This window comes from Formica exsecta, unplaced genomic scaffold, assembly GCF_003651465.1.
Source record: "Formica exsecta isolate Colony F162 unplaced genomic scaffold, ASM365146v1 scaffold26, whole genome shotgun sequence".
Classification (NCBI taxonomy): Eukaryota; Metazoa; Arthropoda; class Insecta; order Hymenoptera; family Formicidae; genus Formica; species Formica exsecta.
Genome location: NW_021849866.1, coordinates 1,252,027 through 1,266,625, shown reverse-complemented (window position 1 = coordinate 1,266,625; position 14,599 = coordinate 1,252,027). Strand labels below are relative to the sequence as shown.

General features: G+C 39.9%; 1 long non-coding RNA gene across 2 annotated transcripts in view; it reads left to right on the top strand.

Moving 5' to 3' along the window:
* The window catches only part of LOC115236868, a 116,209-nt gene that overhangs the window by 2,700 nt on the left and 98,910 nt on the right, over nucleotides 1-14,599 (top strand). The window contains exon 1 of one of the 2 annotated variants that reach the window (XR_003884261.1): nucleotides 605-800. The exons of the other annotated variant lie outside the window; for it this stretch is intronic. This is a non-coding gene — a long non-coding RNA (uncharacterized LOC115236868). Of the gene's footprint in view, nucleotides 1-604; nucleotides 801-14,599 lie in introns of those variants that run through there. 2 annotated transcript variants of the gene reach the window in all.

The following is a 14,599-nucleotide window of genomic DNA, read 5'->3' as shown; positions in this document are numbered from 1 at the left end:
AATTTTTTACACCAAAAGATTATTTATATTTTACATATAAAAATATTAATTTTTATTATAATATAATTATTTTATTATAACTACTAGACAGCACAAAAAGACCAAAGGATATCTTAAAGATGTCTAAGGAACGAGATAAGAGACGTTTTTAAGTCGTTTTTAGACGTCTTTTAGAGACATGCTGTCTGGGAATATTATGATATTGTTATTATTTTAATTAAAGAATTATATTGAGATTTTGGTTAGAATATTATTTTATATAAAATATTAGAAATTTTTTTGTATAGGATTTACAATATTTATTTTACGAAATCTATTTTTATGATATTTCTAATTAAAATGGCATAAAAATGGCACGTGTCCGTATCACAATAACATCATCTTTAACAAATATACGCGGTAAACAATAAAAAGGTTTCTCTTTATTTCATGCCTTTCCGATGATTTTTCATCAAGCTACAACGTTTTAAAAACTTCGCGACATATTCATTGTAAGGAATGCGTAGCAGTTGGTAAACAGTAGGGAACGCGCGCGGCACGTGAGTAAGTAAGGATAGGTCAAGATACGTCCGTAGCCGCAATCAGCTGATCGCCTGCCACAGTAGCGACGCATCGGCTCAGCATCGCTGCGGCGCGTCGCGAATATGATTGCGAATCGATACAATCGCCGATATCTCCGTTTAGAAATATCGTAGCGATTTTAAATAAAGCGTACTAGAAAGCTGAAACTGTTCCGCGCATCTTGTAAAATATATTATTATCTTCCAGAGGATAATTCGTGAAGGAACGTTTGACTAATTGTGAGTTCATTATGTTAAAGTTTATTATAATTATATATATCGTTATATATCTGTACGTTACATCTTTTAAACGTAATTTATAACATGTTAATTCTGTTATTAATAAATAGCTATCTTGCTATTAGGAATATAATACATGAATTAATTCTATATAGTTATTGTGACTTATTTAAAAAATAATTGCGAGATATTAGCTGTGATGTATGAAAAATTCTTGAGTTATCGTTGCTTGCAATGTGAGTTAAAAGTTTTTTTATTTCTTTTTTGTTACGTACGTCAGTAAAAAAATTCCAAGATGTGACAAATGTTTTCAAATATATCAGAAGCTTGTTTTGAAAAATTGTGTTAACAAAGTGTTTCCGTTCTCGCATAGAACATCTAAACCGCGTGTAGTACCTGCATGGCCGAAGAGAGCAACGAAAGAAAAAGAAAATCGCGAAAGATTAGGCGCGGAATCACGGTAAAGTGACAATGCTCGTTTCTCTCTCTGCGAGAACGTACCGACACGGAGAACAACAATAAATAGCAAACGCCGCGAACACAAATCATGTTTTTAGTGAGGATCGGATACGAGGACCATACATTTTATGTCCGGACGAGAATTTTTTGGTAAACGATTCCCACACGAACTAATGACGTCAGTTTTACGAAGGTATTTGAGTATGCGTGAAAGAAAAGCTAACGTAAAAAATGTGCATTAGCATTTATCATGACGAGAGTTTCGATCGATCTATTTAGCGACGATTGTGACAATTCTTCTCTTTTGTTTATACTGAATTTTAAATCGATGAAATTATAATACAAACAACATGAATCATCGATTGATAATGTCAAAGGAATTTGAATAATCATCTTTGAAATGTCTCTGCGCGATCCTTGCCAAGGATAATGAATGCGATTTTTTAAACGACGCAGAAGAGAATGCTAGAGCCGATAATTGATTTTCGATGAACTATTATTCTTGGTATTTCAGGAGTGCGGTCGCTTGAGCGATACCTAAATGGTTTCCGATGGAGCGCTTGTTACTTCATTTGCAACGCATGAGTACCATTCACAATTTTTGCAACTGTGAAATAAAGAGGGTAGCGTGAAAAATAAAGCGATTATCACGTGTTCATCTAATTGAACCGGAAAAAAGATTCACACTCGTGTAATGGATATATATATATATATAAATTATGTTCGCGTCAATTATAATTTTGTTGCCAGATATAATATATTATTGCTATTTTGAATTTATTCTCTCTCTCTCTCTCCCCCTCTCTCTCTCTCTTTTTCTCTCTCTCTCTCAAAGGACTCCAAAATATTTTTCAATTATAATCTGCTTGCGTATTGCATAAATATTGACTTGGGACTATTGCAATTAGACGGCAAGACTATACCTCTTGTCATCGTGTAATCATTGCTTCTGTGTTTAAATATTTGCCGTCGAGCGTTTCTCTCCTATGCTTTACACGTATCCATGGCTGCTACGTGTAAGGAGTACATGCATTGTGACGGTACACAGTGCGGTTAGCAGCGGTTCTACATTTTCAATCATCTATTTAGCTCGTACGAGGTAGACTGCTTTAATTATACGTTCGTGTTTTTACATTTTTCTTTTGCGAGTTAATTTTTTCTTGCGACTTTGCAGCAGCAATCAGCATAGTCAATTGAATAGTAGACGGAATCGTCTTTTTAATCACTGCAGCGTTCCTGTTAATTCCAGTTTCGTAATGACGAAGTCAGTTCTCATATGTATATCAGCTGTAATTATTTTATCAACGAATGACTCGGCAAGCTGAAAATTAGTTTGATTAGATAACGAATTGTCGCACCGCGACTTCCTAATGACGAAATTGAGAAATTATACGGGAACGATAGGTAATTCGATTTAGGAAGCATCCATTGTATGGGGCGCTTCGTTAACCCTGGCGACGCATCGACTTCTCGAGAATTAGGGTAGTTACGTTCGGTTGCATCTTCGAAGCTGCTTTTGCACCTACGTGTGTGCAGCCACCTATCCACCATAGAAGTCCCCTTCTACGTTCTATACTGCATCTGCACTTCAAGTAGACGTCGAATCGTTCCACCACATCGGAGGCACACCCGCTGCTTTTGAGAATTTAATCATACAATTCGAGTAATGCGCGCACGTCATCCCGAGTAACGTCTTGAAATCCTCAATTCGCGCTCAGGAAATTGCGGACGAAAACGAATAACGGAATTTCAGTATAAAAGTTCCTGTGGATTAAGAGAAAAATCTGATATTGTGAATATCAGATTGTGGGAGTATTCAAATGTCTCGATTTGCCATAGGGCCAAGAGGGAAATATTGACTTATTGATGTTCGTAAAATCGTTTTACTAGATTTATGTCTAAACTTACGCGTCTAAACTTATGTCGACATGACATTGTAGCTTTAGGAGATTCTTTAGGAGTTGTCGCTAATAAATTCAAACCGCAACTCGTGATAGCTAATATTTATCAGCGGATTCCCTTTTCGCGCGACAAAATTCTCTTTTCCGAGGAGTCAGCCGCGCGGTGCCGGCTGGGAACTCAGCTGTGAATAAATGAAGGTGACCTTAAAGGTCGCACTTCCGCGAGATGTTTGCACGTACTTTTTCGCAAGCGAGAACGAATGCGTTTAGCCTCGTTTTCTTCGTTAATCCTTGCGCGAGGGTCCGCAGGACGAAGGAGCGAGCGTCTTGCCTCTCTTCCTTTGCGTGTTTGCCTAGTCTTATTAATTTACAAGGGCGTCGGAAGTTGCGAGTGAGGTGAAGATGCTGGCGAGAAACGGGGCGAGGATGCTGAATAAATATCTACAGAGACGAAGACGAAATTCGGGATATCCAGGCAACGGCCAAAGTACCGAGCAGAACTAAGCAGAAGCACGGTGTAAGATTGTGTTTAATTTATTTCGACTGCCAAGGACTCGAGCATTAAACTTGCACCATTCTCTCCTTCCATCTACCTTATTTGCCTTGCATTCGTTACTCGGCGGGACTACGGAAGGTCCGTGAAGCCACGCCATCTACTATCACTTGAATTTCTTTTTTCTTTCCGTATCACCCTCGGTGAACAAGATGCTAAATGTCATAGTTAATTTGATCCCATTAGAGAATTCAGCGCCAGGTTATTAATTCTGGAACGTCGTGATTTGTCACCTGTCAAAATAAGCCCCGCGCTGAAAGTATTTACTTAGTTTCAATTGACGAAGCTGCTTAATGCCAATTCGTGGAAATTACACAAAGGATCGTTTAACAGCGTCGGAAAGGGATCGATGTTAAACAGAAATCGCTAATGCGATCGGAGACGATTCGGGTCTCGCAATTTATCAGATGCTAAGTAGTAGTCCCATAGATTCTCTCTGTTCGTCGTCTCACTTTCCTTTGCGATGGAGTATTTGCATACTATTGATTGCTTCAATATTCAGGAAATCAGTAGACTGAATGATATCAGTTTAGACTGGTTGTTTCATTTGGAATTAGGTATTCCGCTCATGCTGCTCGAGTCAGGTTGCTACGGACGACGTTTGATTTCTTTCGAAAAATTCACACGGCTACAGATTGACGGCCGCGATTTTTCAATGTTCGACTACGAGAATATATGTTTTACCGCACGTGCAAACAGAATCGGATTAAGGTACGAGTCGACCGAAAAATCACGAAGGAGAACAATCGATAAGAAATTTCAAAATAGAAATAGAACCATTTTGCTAGTCAATCAAAATGCTTTGCCCATTTAATTTCGCACACAAAGATATATTTCTTTATTATTTTATGTATAATACACATACATGTTTTTAGATGATTTTGATTTAATTGTATCAAAAATTTTATAAAATATTAAAGGAATTAAAGAGTTATTTTAAATTTTATGTTTATTGTTTCTGATAATATAACAGGCAAAATCAAATAATTCAATCTAGAAAAGTAGAAATATTTCATGCGCTCCTGCATATAAGATTAGATGACCGTAAGATTAACGTGAAATAGCCGCGAACGAATCGTGATGCGAAATCAAACCGAAAAGTCCCTTTTCCAGGCTAAAACGTGTACGTGACGGGACTGGAATTTATCGATATCACGAATTTGCTCAATTTTTTGTCGATTAAAACATGAAATTAAAACATCTATTTTTTTTCTCCCTTAGTTTCCAACATTCGAGTAGAGATACACGAGCTTGAGTACAAGCTGCGAAAATATTCACGAAACTTCGTAATTAACTGCATTTTTAATAAGATTTACATTTTTACTACCCAAAGTGCAAGTCGTTTGAGGCTGAAAATTTTCTCGGGTGACTAAAAACAGCGGCTATCGCGAACCTGTTCCATTTTTCACAGGCTGCGTATATAGATATAGAGAGTCGGAATTTCTTATCCTTCTCCCCCTTCCTTCAATCGCTGTCGATCTTTCTTACACTCTTCCTTTTTTATTCCTTCACATCGCGTTCGCACTTCGAATCCATCGTTCTTCACCGTCTCCGTCACTCTTGCTGTTTCTACGACTTCTTATCGCTTAGTGTCGCTTCTTGCACCTACCTATGTGTGTCCTACGATGCTGCTTCTATCGCATTACGGTATGCCCTTCCGCGCTCTTTGTCCATTTATGCACCCTGCTGATTCGCGCTGCTAACCGGATTCGCACACGTCTGAATTTATCTCCTTTGTGGCAGGTGTCTCTCCACGCTATATATATGCGCACTCGACATCGTAAATACTTTCCTTTTACCAGATGCATTTTTCGAAAGAATCTTATCGTAACGTGTTTTAGTAGAGAGTTCTCTTGTAGTTGTCGAACTTTTGAAAAAGTTTACGCCTAAATACATGAAGTCACTAGAAAAAGATATAATAGTAAAAAATTAAAAAACTATTAATTGAAGTTATTCTATTAAAAATGATATATTTGCGATTTGTGACTTTTGAAAGATTAGGTCATTTGATGTTATTACAAAGATAGCGAAAGACTTAAATTCGTAAGGAAGAGCGNNNNGGCATGTGCGCTAATTGGAATTTTGTATTTTGTTACGATCCATTTTTATGATTCTGAGATTATATTCCCGACAATACTAAAGTGGTGTTTGTGTCGTCCGTGTATTTGCGCAACGGACAACAGGAAATCCCTATTCGCGCCGTGAAGAGCTTGACAAGCCAACGGCGGATATTCGCGCCGAGTTTACGAGCCATTTTATTGCGACAGTTTGCACGGACGCAGGGAAAAAAGTGATGAGTAGACAGAGGTCACACCACTTTAGCCTGATAAATTGGCAGGTGATAACACGGGCGCGGCTGATGTCCGCGGGGAAAAAAAAAACTTTCCTCGCTGCAGCTTTAGCAAAGTCTCGACATATCGGGGAAATATCAGATAGTCAGAAGTTTCCTTCACTCGCGAGATTTTGTTTTCATCGTGAAACGTGAACGCGATCTTTCGTTATCCGGGGATTCGTGCGCCTTTCGAATACGCGACAGTCATTTCATTAGGGGTACATAATTCTGATTGTTATACGAGCGTCGCGAGGAAACGCGAACAATTTCTCGCTTGCGGAAAGCTTGCAAATGCTTTGGATAGTTTCACGAAAGAGCGAGAATATATATGCGTTGCGGAGAAGCGTGTAAATTCAATTTTGTCGCCGACGGCAATCAACCCGCCGCGACAATTCGCGATGCATAACGTTCAACAAATTCCCGATACAACGTGTGCAATGCGCATAATCTTTTTTTCTACGATAAACATGCGATACGGTGCCGTCCATTGTTTCGGAACCGACGCGGCAAAAAAAAAAAAAAAGAAAAGCACTCAGCGGGCAGAACGGTTCTTCCGTATAATTACTCGCACACGCGTAACTCACCAGGGCTTTGTGTGCGGCCGGCTTTGTTTAGTTATTCGCCCAGGTTTTCGCGAATTACAAGAGTGCGCATTCGCGCCATTTACTGACGAGCCGCACGGAAGCGCCGTAAAGAATGGACCTTGTTACGTCTCGTTAAGGAGTTTCGCGGAAGTTTCGGCCGCAGGCGCCGATCGTCCCTTAATAACCACGAGATGAGTTTACGGTGTACAAGTAACCGGATGAGAAACAAGAAGCAACAGCAACAGCTCGGCTCTCCATGTTATCGGAGCTAATTTATAATAAACGTTAACCTCCAGTGTTCGTGCGCGCGTGCGCGCTAGCTCATCTTTCATCGCGGACATGCTCATCGTTCTCGTATAATAAAATTGCGATTGAACATTATGCATTCATATTTTATATAATATAATTAAATATGTCTTGTTTTTGAAGATTACACTGCAATTCATTTTTAAAGAGAAATCTCGTAAAGCTTTAAATTGTATATTTCGTATAATTGTATATAACTGTGTGTGTGTGTGTGTGTATATATATATATAATATGAGTGAAAATATAATTTAAACAATTGGCGAAGAGTAAAATATTAATAATGTCGGTTATTGTCAATGCAGAGAACTTTTTATCGGGGTAAAAAATACAGTCCGTCCATATTTCTGTACAAGCGTGAGTTTATACAGCCAATGCATGTTTTTTTTACGCGACGAACATCTCACGGGAATATGCGTTGTTGAAATCAATTGGAGCGATTCGTATTCCAACTGGAAAAATTTCCAACATAGCGAGATATATACCGACAAGGGATGACAGGGCAAAGGTTGCTCTATCACAATTATACATATGATTCGTACATGTACATATTTTGCATTATGCATGGCTAATGGCCGAGAATGCGAAATAAACGGCTTGCCTGGAGAACATGAGTTCTCTTAACGCACGTATAGCTTGATTGTATATCTTTTGAATCAATCGAGACCAGTGAACTGCGTGCATTGAGCACCGATAGTCAAACCAGTCGGCGATCCTGTGCGAATATCGCACTCGCGGAAATCGACCACGCATTTCACGGTTTTGCGCGCGTGATACGTCTCTGCATGTCCGTACTATACGTTTGTGCAGGCGCGCATTTCACGATGATGGAAAATGGGTTCGTTTCGCATGGGTGGATCCATGAGTACGATACATCGCGTACAATTGCGTATTATTCTGAGAAAAGATCCAGAAAGAAACCAAATATTTAGAATTTTGGATGGAAAAATTTTTAATGAAAGAATCTTGGAAGAGAGCAAATATTGGGCATTGAAACTTTATCGTTGTTACTTATTCGCTAAAAATTTATACATTTATATATACATTATATATACATTTTGTTTACGATATTCCGATTGGTATATACGTATGAGCGAATTGGAAGTAATAGCGTCGAATTAATGTCGCCTTTGGGAATAATGCACGGCGTTACAAATGCGAGGGGCGAGTTTGACAAACTATGGGGTACTACAAATGTTATCGCATCGATAATATATGAGATTAATATATTATTGTCGTATAACATATTATGATCGTAATGCACTCTGCGGGCATTAACATTTATTATTTAACCGTTACATTTTATTCGGTGTCATGCGCAGACCACGCGGCGTTAAATTTTATCACGTGCATATTATATGAGGGATTGAGTTAGGTCCTATTATATTTTCCAATATCGCGTATTATAGTGTCGCTTAATTAAACGCGTGCGCGCGCGCGCGCGCGCTTTGGACAGGGTCCCCGAAAGCGTCACTATGCATTAAATTCCATTGGCCGGTCGCTCAGTATTTGACGATTAACTTTAGTGATACAGAGGATGCAATTACTCATTACCTAATTTACGTCGCCTATAATTTCATTTCCGATTAACGATTCTCCGATCATGGGAAATGATGGTGAATTTATGAGTTGGTTTCATATGGTTGAGATTTATAATTACGTTTATCAGCCTCGTTTTTCTCTAATTTCCTTTATACGTCTGTCTCTATCTATATGTATCTTTCTCTCTCCCTCTTTCTCTCTCTCGTTTTTTCTTATTTCTCTTTCTTCACCCTTATTTATTCGCACTTTCCCATTCGACGGGCCTCACTCGTTTCCCATCCAGATATACACTTTCGACAAAGTTATCGCCGTCCATTACCCAGGACGATCCTTTATGACTGTTATTTACGATTATTATTATTGCGCGGTGATGGCTACCGCTATTGCATGGCTCCCGCACATAGAGAAACCATTCTTACAGGAAAGAAAACTGGTGGAACATTACGTTACGAAAGTTGCAACCTCTCGCGCTTCTTTTCTCGAAGTAATTTACAATTCGATCAAATTACATCGTTAGGTATATATAGCACCAAGGGCTTTAATTGTCTTTCGATAGTTTACTTATTAATAGTTGGTTTTCTAATAAATTATGTATAAACAGAGCTCACTGTCAGCGTTTAATAGATATGTACCTCTCCACAATCTCATATTAATGAATTAAATATCCGATGTCAACCAAGTTAACATCACAGCTTGTGCGAATATTGACAAAAGCCGATGTTACGAGGTGTGTAGAAAATTAACAGACCTTCCATGTGGCATTTATCGACCGATGAAATTGGCTTTTTGTTTACGCAACAAGGCTAGCTTTACTCATAATACTATCAAAGCTTTTAAAACGGGTGACATGTGAAAATGGCCGTCAAAATGGACGGATTTTATGTAAAAATAATTGTTATGTCTTTTATATCTTTGTATATTTTATATTTTTATATATTTCATATGTTTAATTTTTAATTTTAATTTTTATCATATGTCACATAGATTTTTATGTATATAGATTCACAATCATCGCGTTTTTCCCTCTAGAGAATAGCTTTATAACGTATTTCTCAGTTTCAACATATATAAAGAAGCGTTATATAATCTGTTTTATATAAAACCAGATATCCCTTGTTTTTGGAAAATTATATGGCGAGTTTACTTCTAAGAGTCGCGCGATCGTTATCGTTGAACATGCGTGCGTGCAGCCCCCTCGTAATCCGCCTAATAGCAACGGGGCCTATCAGTAATCATTATTTTAGGCAGGTAGACATCACGCACGACTTAAGGTAGCGATGTGGTTCGACGATCGGGGTTCGTTGCACCTCGCGTGCGTTACGAATAAGACAACGGGTACCCGGGACGATTAATGGGGGCGAGCGCACAAGGGTGATTAAAGGGCAGACGAAAGGGCAGCGAGAGAAAGGAGGATACTAGCGTATGAATAATAAATAAATGGAAATGTAATGCTTGCTTTTTTCTGGTCGCGCTGGCCGAACACCCACGCGTTTGTACGTCTACGCATGCATGCACGCGCGCAGTCACGCGACTGCCTCTCGCGCGTTTCCGCGCCATTGTTACGCCGCGTTATTATTCCATCGTTGTTGCACCTGTTCCGTTGTTATGTTACCTGCGATCGAGAGTCGACACGGTTCTCATCACGTTGCGTTACGATTGTTTTGTTTTTTTTTCCGCTGCACATGTGCACACGTCGCCCGTCAATCGGCAACGAGACGTTTCGGCGTTTTCGCGACCGAATGTCGGTCGTGCGCGCGTATGCACGCAAGCACGCACCCGGTGGATTTTCACACGATATCGCTATTTTTTTTCACTCCGTCCGGTCGCGATTTTGGTCGGGCTACCGCATATTCTCGATTCAGCAGTTTTGATAAATGAGTTATGAGCGCGCCGCGGCAATTCTCACTCGAAAAATGGCTTCTTCCGGCCATCCGGCACGGTAATGGAAAGGTAACCGCGATGAGATAACGATAGAAAGGATCATAATAACGGTAACAGTTACATGGCGTATGGGGATGAGGGATGTGAGCATTTGCATGATAAACATATAGTTGAATCTCGATAATTAATTTTCCCGTCGCGGAATATTAATGTAGTCAATATGACCCCGCCGATGTATATAGCTTATAAATATACATATCGCACACATACACACATATAATTTTGACCATGAAGAAATACTTTAATATCTTTATTAATATTTTTTCGATTATTTCTTCGATCAAAAAATATGATGCTAAACATATATAACATATGAATATAAATATATATTTAGTATATATATTTTTCATATACATATAGTAACTGGCATATTTATATTGGATCTCTTACTTCCAAGAGGAGAAACGCGAATGGCTTCTTGAGACCCTATTGAAATAACTGCTTTATTGAAAATTACGCGCTTTATTGAAAAGAATGTTCCTTTGCTCTTGCTTTGTACATCTTTGTAATATTACTATCGCGGTTTCGGGGGAATTCTGCCAGTGCATCCTACAGGAATATTTTTCTTCTTGAAGAAACTGGGAGACTAGAGAGGGGAATAGAGAGATGATCTCGAGAGCGGCGTAAAAGCAGCATGGCAACGCAACATGCTCGGACATAAATAGTAACGTCAGGGATGACGACGATGACGATGACGGTTACAAGGGTAGTCGGAATGGAAAAGGGACAGCTTTAGGGAATGTGGCGAGATCGGTGGTAGGGAAGAGGAGTTAGACGGTAGATGCTGAAGGTGGTTCGTTGCAAGGGACGACGATGGGGAGTCCTGGAGAACAACGCCCCAGGGAATCGTTTTCTAGGGAAAGCTTCGAGAGAGCTCACTGAGCTGCCTCTTTCCGTTCCTGGATTTCAAGCACGATGGCGTATATATCGCTTGGCATGGCTTTGATTCTCGATCGAATGTCAGCGTGTTTGAAACGCACGTAAAAAATTAGGGATTTCGAAGAAAATTTCATTTTCCCGGAATTAAAGTGAAGGGGACTTGCTTTATAATTGTACTTATTTAATATTTTTTACTTAATTAATTGTTATTATGTGAGAATACAGATAGAAAAAAGGTTTATATCTAGAGATTTAAATTTAAATTATTTTATTTAAATTAAATAATTTATTATGCTTTTTTGGGGGGAAAAATAAAATATGCATTCTTTTTCGTGAAAGAGCTCGTATAAAAATGTTATGCAATGGTTTTACTAGAATTAACGCATTTTAGTGTAACATTGTTCCCAATATATTCAGCGCAAACGCTACAAAAGCATCCGCGCGTATGGAACTTCGGTATAAAAATTCTCTTTTTTCCGTCGTTGTGCGCGTCTCGTGTATTGTTTCACATCGAGACACTTACAATAGAGAGCACGAATGGGTCGGGAGTAGCGGTCGACGTTTCTTTGAAAGGAAACCGCGAACGAAATAGTCAGTTTGTTGCGTAGCAAAAAGCCTCCGCGTCCATCATCTATCTACACAGAAGAGACGAAAGTCTACCCCTACGGTAGCTGCTGTTCCGTGGCACATAATTAATATTTTGACAAACTCGGGGCATGCGCTTGTACCTCGAGTATTCGTCGCCGTTTCCCGAGATGTCCTCAGGTCATTGTGATTCCGTTAGCTGCAGCTCAAACAGCTTAACCGAGGATACATTTCGTATGCAAATGGGAAATGTGTTCCAGAATAAGCTTATGTCTCTGTAGCTGTTACGGATCAGCACTTACTGCATAAATCGTTTTCCAAGCGTAGGTGTACCGCCCCTGTCTGTCCTCGGTCTCGATCGACTATACGACCTCGATTCAGAAGTTTCCTATCGAAATCGACACAACTGTACATTTAGCTTTTCGGCAAAATCAATGCTCCGATAATAGTATTCTGATAATTTGGCGCCGCGTTCAACTCGACTGTATCGAATTATGCAATATTCAGACTTTAGGGATATATTCTTGTATCTTTGAGTTTCCTCAGATTATGGATTAATAGATATAATAGAATATTTAAACTTTTGATTTTTCAAATTACTAATATTATATTATAGTACATTCATACAATTTTCCATTTTTTTCGGAATCTCGAAATCTTTAATTTCCGGATAATGGAGTGTTCGATTGAGCGGATTTTTACATTTTTGAAGGAGACGTACCGAATCTTCAAATATTTAACTTATATCGTTTTCTCAGATCCTCGAATTGTCGGAAGCTCCGACTTTCGAAATGGGAAGAGATGTAGTACCTCTCGCATTTTCGGATGCTCTGGCTGCACGGCTTGAATCCCCGAATCACCTCTTTTCCGGCATCTGCTGTTCTCGCTTCCTGCCATTTTCCGGAGTCGCCGACGAAATACACACAATTTCGAGGCCGAAAGCCTTTCAACCTTCTTCGTTTTACGCAAGGCAAACGTGGAAACGACGAGAGCTCGGTTCAGAAATGAGATCCGCCGATGACTATCAGTCGAACAAGACTTTCCCAGCGAGTTTTCCGTGCGCGCGGGCATTTTTACGGTTTTCTCACTGCGGATTCGCGTTGTCGCGAATTCCCAGGGCGCATTTCGGCTGTGGATCAGAATAAGGAAACTCGAGGCCACCACTACACGCCGCCGCCGGGGGTCCCCCGTGTGCAAGAAGGAACTAAGTTCTAATCGAATCAACGACCCTCTCGCTTCGATTTACCGAGGACGGTGAGGACGGTGAGGACGGCGAGGACGGCGAGGACAGCAGCGCGGGGGGGAGAACACGCCGCCGGGACGTGCAAGGACGAACTCGTCGAACTGTCTTCCAGAGAGGACGAAGCGGCAGCTGTTTCTCCACGTCGTCCTTTTGCCGCGCGCTGCCCCTGTGCGCGGAAAATATTATTTGCTTTCTTGCGGTGCTGGGAAGTTTATGCCGTCGCCGGAAGTTTAACCGCGCGCGCGCTCCTCCTCCGGACGCGTCTGTAAATCCTGTTTTCGGTTACATCCTTTCGCTCGGATGCGGGACGTCGGTCCGTTGCAGTTGTCAGAAAAAGAAAGTATCTTATAATCCACTTCTCGGAGAAAAAAGTCCGTAAATTTAAGCATTTTGCAATTTAAAAAATTAGTCCTGTTAGATAGTCTGAATATACTTGAAAATTCGAAATTTAAACTCCACCCTATAGAAGCTTTCTCGTGTTCGTCCAATGTGATTGCTAGCTACTCGAATAGCAAAAATATTTAGTAGAAAAAGGCTTAGGGCACGAACTCCTCGCATCGCTATTGCAACGGGGACTGCATTTTTTATTTCGCTTCTACGATGGCCGTTAAATTACTCGATATTAATGCTTCAGAAATTTATCGTTTCTCAAAGATCTTTCCAGTTTGATAAACTCTAGGAAATCGCATTTATTTTTCCTCTCTTTTAGTTTTTCTCTTATATCGCAAAACCGGAAAGATCAGCCGACGGAATGTCGGCACGGAATGTCGCTGAATTATAAACCGCGATTCTTTAGCTCGTTCAATTGGCGTTCTTCCATTCGGATCGTTCGATAAGCGAGGCTAACAGCAAGATGTCGATATCGATGGCGACGCATGACCCACTCTTCCTCGTAAAATATGTCTTTCTCGCCATTTTTGTCTTTCTTTCTCTCTCCTCTTTTCTTTTTTTCTCTCTTTCTTCTTCACTCTCTCCTTTCCGTCTCCACCTTTATTCTCTATGTTGCCTCTTTCTCTTCCTTTCTTCTCGGCGTAATCCGACATGAAAAATTGCGTTTCTCCGGCACGCCGTGCGCGATTCTTCGCTTTAAAGAGCGAAAATCTCGGTGACTGATATTTCATTCTCCCTTTTTTTTTTTTGTGGGGTCAAACGCCGGTGGTGGGTTGACGTACGTAAGATAAATACGTACGTTCTAATTGCGTCCAGTGCGATAAAGCGCAACGCGTGGTAGAGTTAAAAATTTCCTTGGTAAGAGTGAGATATTTTTGCCGAGCCGAGTTGTGCGCTCCAGTTGCATCGAAATTTTCGTAATTCCTTTTCCGCTTCTTTCTTAATCGCATTTATTAATTTTATCACACGTGTAATAAAGATTAAAATTTTGTCAGGGTGTATAAAAGATTTCAATATTATTCATCATTGATCATTCATTTAGCTGACAATGAGCTATTTTTAATGTTTCCAATTATGCCAAGAACC